Source organism: Haliotis cracherodii, unplaced genomic scaffold (assembly GCF_022045235.1).
Source record: "Haliotis cracherodii isolate W230 unplaced genomic scaffold, xgHalCrac1.p SCAF_22, whole genome shotgun sequence".
In the NCBI taxonomy this organism is placed as follows: Eukaryota; Metazoa; Mollusca; class Gastropoda; order Lepetellida; family Haliotidae; genus Haliotis; species Haliotis cracherodii.
In genome coordinates this window covers 7732353-7742707 of record NW_027266278.1, presented here as the reverse complement: position 1 = coordinate 7742707, position 10355 = coordinate 7732353, and the positions used below count along the sequence as shown (strand labels likewise).

The following is a 10355-nucleotide window of genomic DNA, read 5'->3' as shown; positions in this document are numbered from 1 at the left end:
TTGAAATCTGCTGTTAAGCTAGTTTTTATGACATTCCAGATGATCTCTTTGTTTGGAAGTCTGGTAGTTTCTGTCGCATTCCAGATGATCTCTGTGTATTTTGAAATCTGCTGTTAAGGTAGTTTCTATGACAATCCTGATGATCTCTGTGTTTGGAAGTCTGTTTTTATGGTAGTTTCTATCGCATTCCAGATGATCTGTGTATTTTGAAATCTGCTGTAAATAGGTAGTTTCTATCACATTCCAGATGATCTGTGTATTTTGAAATCTGCTGTTAAGGTAGTTTTTATGACATTCCTGATGATCTCTTTGTTTGGAAGTCTGTTTTTATGGTAGCTCTATCGCATTCCAGATGATCTCTGTATTTTGAAATCTGCTGTAAATAGGTAGTTTCTATCGCATTCCAGATGATCTGTGTATTTTGAAATCTGCTGTTAAGGTAGTTTCTATGACATTCCTGATTATCTCTGTGTTTGGAAGTCTGTTTTTATGGTAGTTTCTATCGCATTCCAGATGATCTGTGTATTTTGAAATCTGCTGTTAAGCTAGTTTTTATGACAATCCTGATGATCTCTGTGTTTGGAAGTCTGTTTTTATGGTAGTGTCTATCGCATTCCAGATGATCTCTGTATTTGGAAGTCTGCTGTAAATAGGTAGTTTCTATCACATTCCAGATGATCTGTGTATTTTGAAATCTGCTGTTAAGCTAGTTTTTATGACATTCCTGATGATCTCTGTGTTGGAAGTCTGTTTTTATGGTAGTTTCTATCGCATTCCAGATGATCTGTGTGTTTTGAAATCTGCTGTTAAGGTAGTTTTTATGACATTCCTGATGATCTCTGTGTTTGGAAGTCTGTTTTTATGGTAGTTTCTATCGCATTCCAGATGATCTCTGTATTTGGAAGTCTGCTGTAAATAGAGATAGTTTCTATCGCATTCCAGATGATCTGTGTGTTTTGAAATCTGCTGTTAAGGTAGTTTTTATGACATTCCTGATGATCTCTGTGTTTGGAAGTCTGTTTTTATGGTAGTTTCTATCGCATTCCAGATGATCTCTGTATTTGGAAGTTTGCTGTAAATAGATAGTTTCTATCGCATTCCAGATAATCTGTGTATTTTGAAATCTGCTGTTAAGGTAGTTTCTATGACATTCCTGATGATCTTTTTGTTTGGAAGTCTGTTTTAAGGTAGTTCCTATCGCATTCCAGATGATCTCTGTGTTTGGAAGTCTGCTGGAAATAGGTAGTTTCTATCACATTCCAGATGATCTGTGTGTTTTGAAATCTGCTGTTAAGGTAGTTTTTATGACATTCCTGATGATCTCTGTGTTTGGAAGTCTGTTTTTATGGTAGTTTCTATCGCATTCCAGATGATCTCTGTATTTGGAAGTCTGCTGTAAATAGAGATAGTTTCTATCGCATTCCAGATGATCTGTGTGTTTTGAAATCTGCTGTTAAGGTAGTTTTTATGACATTCCTGATGATCTTTTTGTTTGGAAGTCTGTTTTAAGGTAGTTCCTATCGCATTCCAGATGATCTCTGTATTTGGAAGTCTGCTGGAAATAGGTAGTTTCTATCACATTCCAGATGATCTGTGTATTTTGAAATCTGCTGTTAAGCTAGTTTTTATGACATTCCTGATGATCTCTTTGTTTGGAAGTCTGTTTTTATGGTAGCTCTATCGCATTCCAGATGATCTGTGTATTTTGAAATCTGCTGTAAATAGGTAGTTTCTATCGCATTCCAGATGATCTGTGTATTTTGAAATCTGCTGTTAAGGTAGTTTTTATGACATTCCTGATGATCTCTTTGTTTGGAAGTCTGTTTTTATGGTAGCTCTATCGCATTCCAGATGATCTGTGTATTTTGAAATCTGCTGTAAATAGGTAGTTTCTATCGCATTCCAGATGATCTCTGTATTTTTAAATCTGATGTTAAGGTAGTTTTTATGACATTCCTGATGATCTCTGTGTTTGGAAGTCTGTTTTTATGGTAGTTTCTATCGCATTCCAGATGATCTCTGTATTTGGAAGTCTGCTGGAAATAGGTAGTTTCTATCACATTCCAGATGATCTGTGTATTTTGAAATCTGCTGTTAAGGTAGTTTTTATGACATTCCTGATGATCTCTGTGTTTGGAAGTCTGTTTTTATGGTAGTTTCTATTGCATTCCAGATGATCTATGTATTTTGAAATCTGCTGTTAAGGTAGTTTTTATGACATTACTGATGATCTCTGTGTTTGGAAGTCTGCTGTAAATAGGTAGTTTCTATCACATTCCTGATGATCTCTGTATTTTGAAATCTGCTGTTAAGCTAGTTTTTATGACATTCTTGATGATCTCTGTGTTTGGAAGTCTGTTTTTATGGTAGTTTCTATCGCATTCCAGATGATCTCTGTATTTGGAAGTCTGCTGTAAATAGGTAGTTTCTATCACATTCCAGATGATCTGTGTATTTTGAAATCTGCTGTTAAGGTAGTTTTTATGACATTCCTGATGATCTCTGTGTTAGGAAGTCTGTTTTTATGGTAGTTTCTATCGCATTCCAGATGATCTGTGTATTTTGAAATCTGCTGTAAAGGCAGTTTTTATGACATTCCTGATGATCTCTGTATTTGGAAGTCTGCTGTAAATAGGTAGTTTCTATCACATTCCAGATGATCTGTGTATTTTGAAATCTGCTGTAAAGGCAGTTTTTATGACATTCCTGATGATCTCTGTATTTGGAAGTCTGCTGTAAATAGGTAGTTTCTATCATATTCCAGATGATCTGTGTATTTTGAAATCTGCTATTAAGGTAGTTTCTATCACATTCCTGGTGGTCAGTGTACTTGAAAGTCTGCGATATAAAGGTAGTTTCTGTGACACACCTGGTTTATCTGTTGTTAGTAAGTCTTCTGTTATAATGTCGTCTCTATAACAACCCTAGTGCTCTGTGTATTTGGAAATCTGCTGTTTAAAAGTAATTTCTATGACAACCCTAGTGCTCCGTGCATTTGGAAATCTGCTGTATAAAAGTAGTTTCTCTGACAACCCTGGTGGTCTGTTTATTTGGATATCTGCTGTTATGAGGTAGTTTCTCTGACAACCCTTGTGGTCTGTGTACTTGGATATCTGCTGTTATGAGGTAGTTTCTCTGACAACCCTTGTGGTCTGTGTACTTGGATATCTGCTGTTATGAGGTAGTTTCTATGACAACCCTTGTGGTCTGTGTACTTGGATATCTGCTGTTATGAGGTAGTTTCTATGACAACCCTTGTGGTCTGTGTACTTGGATATATGCTGTTAAAGAGGAAGTTTCCTTTATATTCCTGATAATGTGTCTGTTTGACATTCGGCTGTGATAAAGGCAGTTCCCGTGACAACCCTGATGATATTTGTATTCGAAAATCTTTTGCTAAGTAGTTTCTATGACATTCCTCATGATCTATGTATTTGAAAGTTTTTTAATAAGGTCGATTTTGGTAACAGCCACGAATGCTGAACATGTCTTTCTCAATTCTTTCTCGCCCTTTCCAATCCACCACGGCATGAAATAAAAGTGATGGCATACGTATAACTGTTTCGTCTTGTTTGTGCAATTATCTCACCCCGACTCAAACACTCGGAGTATTCCGACACATACGTTTTGAGATAAGGCCTCACCATCTAAGGGGGGGCACGGGTGGCCCAGTCGTCTAAGGCGCCGCGATTCGCTGTGCAGAGTTGCGTCCCTTGGGCACGCCAGAAACCTATGATTGTGGGTTCGAATCCCGGTTCGGCCCGATTATGTTTCTAGGTTTGTCAGCACCATACCCCTGCTCGTGGGTTTCACCAAAGTGGTAAACGTCTGAGACCTGCATCACTTCGGGCTTTCCTCCCACATTAAGCTGACACGCCATGATATAAGTGGAATACTGTTAAAAGCGGCGTTAAACCCAACTCACTCACTCACCATCTAAGGCGTCACTTAGACGTGCCAGGATCCGAAAAGTCATGGATTTGAATCCCAGCCCAAATCACGTGGGTTTGACCAAAGTTATTACATGCCTTTGCTACCACATGTAGCTGACACGCTGTTATACAGCAGAAATATTCTTCAAGCGGCGTGCGTAAAACCCAAACAACTCACTCATTCATCTTTGGGGAATGTGGGATCACGGGAATCATTTGGTGATTACAGATGGAGGACATGCTAGAGGACAAAATGCCTATTGTCAAACTCGACAGTCATATTCGAGTGACCTTGATGTACCCATAAATACGTATATCATGTATGCAAATTCGTCATTCCCCAATTAGATTCCAATTGCTTATAGAGAGTAGGAGTCGGGCTGTAAGTAGACATGTCACGTGATTAGTAACACTTAGAATCTCGCGAGATCTGACCGGAACATGAACTCGAGAGAGATATTGGGGTTTGTGTGTTTGTTTAACGCCCAGTCTGCAATATTTCAGTTATATTACGGCAGTCTATAAGTAATCGAGTTTGGACCAGACAATCTAGTCATGGATATAGTGACCTTGGATGAACGCAATTGCGATACGATGACACACAGCTACATGACAAGCTGATCCCGCTACTTAAAAGCATGTTTTGCTGCATTGGAGAAAGGGACTGGGTTGGAGTAGCGGTTGAAAAACCAAGTTCGTACAGTGATCGTATTGATTGTACAAGTCTACTGATCTTTTCCTGCAAATTCGTGACGAGAGATGGGAGAAACGTGGCAGACATTAGCAGGAACAACATGAACGTCATCCTACCTTGCACAGCTACATGACATTAGCAGGAACAACATGAACGTCATCCTACCTTGCACAGCTACATGACATTAGCAGGAACAACATGAGCCTCATCCTACCTTCCACACATACATGACGTTAGCAGGAACAACATCAACATCATCATACCTCGCACACATACATGACATTAAGTAACAACATGAACCTCATACATCGCACAACTACATGACATTAGCAGGAACAATATGAACTTCATCACACCTCGCACAGCTACATGACATTAGCAGTAACAACATGAAACTCATCCTACCTCGCACAACTACATGACATTAGGTAACAACATGAACATCGTCGTACCTCGCACAACTACATGACATTAGCAGGAACAACATGAACCTCATCAACCTCGCACAACAACATGACATTAAGTAACAACATGAACCTCGTCATACCTCGCACAGTTACTTGACATTAAGTAACAACATGAGCCTCGTCGTACCTCGCACAACTACATGACATTAAGTAACAACATGAACCTCATCCTACCTCGCACAGCTACATGACATTAACAGTAACAACATGAACCTCGTCGTACCTCGCACAGCTACATGACATTAAGTAACAACATGAGCCTCGTCGTACCTCGCACAAATACATGACATTAAGTAACAACATGAACCTCATCCTACCTCGCACAGCTACATGACATTAACAGCAACAACATGAACCTCGTCGTACCTCGCACAGCTACATGACATTAAGTAACAACATGAACCTCATCCTACCTCGCACAACTACATGACATTAAGTAACAACATGAACCTCGTCGTACCTCGCACAGCTACATGACAATAGCAGTAAAATAATGAACCTCGTCATACATCGCACAAAAACATGACATTAACAGTAACAACATGCACGTCGTCATGCCTCGCACAACAACATGACATTAACACTAACAACATGAACCTCGGCCTACCTCGCACACATACATTACATTAGGTAACAACATGAACCTCGTCATACCTCGCACAACTACATGACATTAAGTACCAACATGAACCTCATCATACATCGCTCAACTACATGACATTAACAGTAACAACATGAACCTCGCCATACCTCACACACATACATGACATTAACAGTTACAACATGAACCTCATCATACCTCGCACACATACATTACATTAGGTAACAACATGAACCTCGTCATACCTCGCACAACTACATGACATTAAGTACCAACATGAACCTCATCATACATCGCTCAACTACATGACATTAACAGTAACAACATGAACCTCGCCATACCTCACACAGCTACATGACATTAAGTAACAACATGAACCTCGTCATGCCTCGCACAACAACATGACATTAACAGTAACAACATGAACCTCGTCGTACCTCTCACAGCTACATGACATTAGCAGTAACAACATGAACCTCGCCATACCTCACACAGCTACATGACATTAAGTAACAACATGAACCTCGTCATGCCTCGCACAACAACATGACATCATGTATATATATAAGAGGCAAGGTGGTGTATATCATGTTTAGGGGTGAGGCAGAACAAAACATGAAATGTTCAGGAGAAGAGGCAAGGTGGGGTATATCGTGTTTAGGGGTGAGGCAGAACAAAACATGAAATGTTCAGGAGAAGAGGCAAGGTGGTGTATATCGTGTTTAGGGGTGAGGCAGGACAAAACATGAAATGTTCAGAAGAGGCAAGGTGGTGTATATCGTGTTTAAGTGTGAGATAAGGCTTAACATAAAATGTTCAGGAGAAGAGGCAAGGTGGTGTATATCATGTTTAGTGGTGAGGCAGGACAAAACATGAAATGTTCAGGAGAAGAGGCAAGGTGGTGTATATCGTGTTTAGGGGTGAGGCAGGACAAAACATAAAATGTTCAGGGGAAGAGGCAAGGTGGTGTATATCGTGTTTAGGGGTGAGGCAGGACAAAACATGAAATGTTCAGGAGAAGAGGCAAGGTGGTGTATATCGTGTTTAGGGGTGAGGCACGTCAGTGTATTACACGTTTAAGGGTGAGGCAGGACAAAACATGAAATGTTCAGGAGAAGAGGCAAGGTGGTGTATATCGTGTTTAGGGGTGAGGCAGGACAAAACATGAAATGTTCAGGAGAAGAGGCAAGGTGGTGTATATCGTGTTTAGGGGTGAGGCAGGACAAAAAATGAAATGTTCAGGAGAAGAGGCAAGGTGGTGTATATCATGTTTAGGGGTGAGGCAGGACAAAACATGAAATGTTCAGGGGAAGAGGCAAGGTGGTGTATATCGTGTTTCAGTGTGAGATAAGGCTTAACATAAAATGTTCAGGAGAAGAGGCAAGGTGGTGTATATCATGTTTAGGGGTGAGGCAGGACAAAACATGAAATGTTCAGGAGAAGAGGCGAGGTGGTGTATATCGTGTTTAGGGGTGAGGCAGGACAAAACATGAAATGTTCAGGAGAAGAGGCAAGGTGGTGTATATCATGTTTAGGGGTGAGGCAGGACAAAACATGAAATGTTCAGGAGAAGAGGCAAGGTGGTGTATATCGTGTTTAGGGGTGAGGCACGTCAGTGTATGACACGTTTAAGGGTGAGGCAGGACAAAACATGAAATGTTCAGGAGAAGAGGCAAGGTGGTGTATATCGTGTTTAAGGGTGAGGCAGGACAAAGCATGAAATGTTCAGGAGAAGAGGCAAGGTGGTGTATATCGTGTTTAGTGGTGAGGCAGGACAAAACATGAAATGTTCAGGAGAAGAGGCAAGGTGGTGTATATCGTGTTTAGGGGTGAGGCAGGACAAAACATGAAATGTTCAGGAGAAGAGGCAAGGTGGTGTATATCGTGTTTAGGGGTGAGGCAGGACAAAACATGAAATGTTCAGGAGAAGAGGCAAGGTGGTGTATATCGTGTTTAGGGGTGAGGCAGGACAAAACATGAAATGTTCAGGAGAAGAGGCAAGGTGGTGTATATCGTGTTTAGGGGTGAGGCAGGACAAAACATGAAATGTTCAGAGGAAAAGGCAAGTAGGTTTTTAGGGACTGTAATGAAACATTTTGTCAATACAGTAAACTACGGTTATAACGAACACGCTTATAACGAACTACGGTTATAACGAACTAAAAATAGTAGTCCCTTTGAGTTCGTTATAACCGTAGTTTGCTGTACCATGTTGGGCTAGACAAAGATACACCTCAAGATATCTTTGGTAAAAGAGCCTTATCTGGAAGGTAGACTACCTGAATGTCAAATTGTCATCTTCCACGTGGTTGTATACGAATTTTACATACCGTATCATCCACCATTTGGTTGTAAAACAGTTTTATTTCCATAGCAGATAACGCTTCATCCACCAAGTGGTTGTATACAAGTTTTATCCCTGTTCTTGAAGTTTCCTATATTCTACCAAGGGGTTGTATAAGCGTTTTATTCCCATAGTATATGTATCTAAATATTTCACCAGCCACACAGTCCCAGGTTCTGATCGACCATGCATTCAGTTTCTTTGAAATTAACTGAGTTCGAATCCAAGTATGGATAGCATAGTTTGAAACTTGCCAATCAAACGACTCTTTTCCGTAAAGAAGTCCAAAACTTTCTACCGGATTTGGTTGATTCATGGACCGGAGTTCTGTGTTTATGAGGTTTGGGTACTTCTGGGCCAGTATTGCAGGTAGCTGGACAGAATGATAGCCCCAGACACTGTCATCTAGTGTTTTGTACTTCTAGTACCAGATCTTGAGGAAATCTGCCCACGGCCTCGCTACAATTATGCCGTTACAGAGGCCGTCCGGTGTCACGTACCCCATCGTCACTTCGTATCTGCATTAGAGGGAAACAGTTTGAATAGTATTTATTTTATCATGTTACATTGGATTTTAAAAACGTCCCTTATTGATTATTGTTTCTGCCCAAACAGCACTCACGCTAACAACAACGATGGGATGAGAACGACAATTTATGACACAAGTATGTAGAGGCGATTACGACTATTAATGACACACTGATGTGGAGTAGGGTACAATTACAGTAAAGTACGTTTATAACGAAAACGCTTATAACGAACTGACGGATATAACAAACTGATTTTTTGGTCCCGACTATTTGCTATAGTTATGCTGTATACATGCTTATAACGAACTACGGTTATAACAAACTAAAGTTAGTGGTCCCTTCGAGTTCGTTATAACCGTAGTTTACTGAATATCTGACTTACTGATGCAGCTGTGAGAACGACTGCTTCTGTTGGTTTGGTTGGTTTGTTGTTTTACGCCGCACTCAGCAATATTCCAGCTCTGCACCATACAATCCAGTGATTGATATCATGAGCATCGATTAGGATCCACGCAATTAGGATCGATTACATGCTCCAACCAAGTCAGCGAGTCTGACCACCCGATCGCGTTAGTCGCCGCTAAGTCGCCTTTTACGGCAAGCATGGTTTGCTGAAGACCTATTCTACCCCGGATCTTCACAGGTCGCTCTGATGCAGTGAAGACATTGTAGATGTGTGAAGAACTATATCTGACATACTGATGTGAAGGTGAGAATGACTTACTGATATAGGGCTGAGAAAGGCTGAACAACAAGGACGTCAAGATCCATGTAGATGTGTGAAGAAATATATCTGACATACTGATGTGAAGGTGAGAATGACTTACTGATATAGGGCTGAGAAAGGCTGAACAACAAGGACGTCAAGATCCATGTAGATATGTGAAGAACTATATCTGACATACTGATGTGAAGGTGAGAATGACTTACTGATATAGGGCTGAGAAAGGCTGAACAACAAGGACGTCAAGATCCATGTAGATGTGTGAAGAACTATATCAGACATACTGATGTGAAGGTGAGAATGACTTACTGATATAGGGCTGAGAAAGGCTGAACAACAAGGACGTCAAGATCCATGTAGATGTGTGAAGAACTTTATCTGACATACTGATGTGAAGGTGAGAATGACTTACTGATATAGGGCTGAGAAAGGCTGAACAACAAGGACGTCAAAATCCATGTAGATGCCGCCAAACTCCATCACCGCCTCGATCTTGATGACATCTGATTGGTGCTCTGGGACGTGTACTTCCTGTCCTAGGATGGTGGTGGGCGGGGCCCTGTACACCAACACTATCTCCGGGAAGCCATCCGTAGCTTGGTCCCAGTAGACCCCCTCCGGTAACAGATCAAACCAGAAGAGTATCACCTTGGGCTTCAGAAATTTATGGATGGCTAACAAGGACACAAAATGGTGGAATAAAAATGTGTTCCTCTTTGGACCTCCGTACCACGTGATGTGTACTATGTTTGGCACGACGGAATGATCATGCCATGCTGTTCTATTATATTCCACTGGCACACTAAGATTTGAGAAGAACGTTTGTTGTCGGTTGTAACGAAGTACTCTGTCTCATCCTGTGTCATGGCACGGCAAATTCCAGGGTAGATACAATCAGTAACATCGAACTCCCTTGTTCTCAGCATACCTAATTTAACCCCTGTTTCTATTGTGTTGGCGAAGAGGAACACAACAGTCAGAAGGCTCAAAAACGTCATCTTTAACTTCTTCTTGGATCGAAATACACTGACGGACAGCAACAGGACATCTGTGTAACCCATCT

At 40.8% G+C, this 10355-nt stretch overlaps 1 pseudogene; it reads right to left on the bottom strand.

The window, feature by feature from the left end:
* Window positions 1-8295: 8295 nt before the first annotated feature.
* On the bottom strand, window positions 8296-10290 carry LOC139471166 (uncharacterized; annotated as a pseudogene).
* Between the last annotated feature and the right edge of the window lie 65 nt (window positions 10291-10355).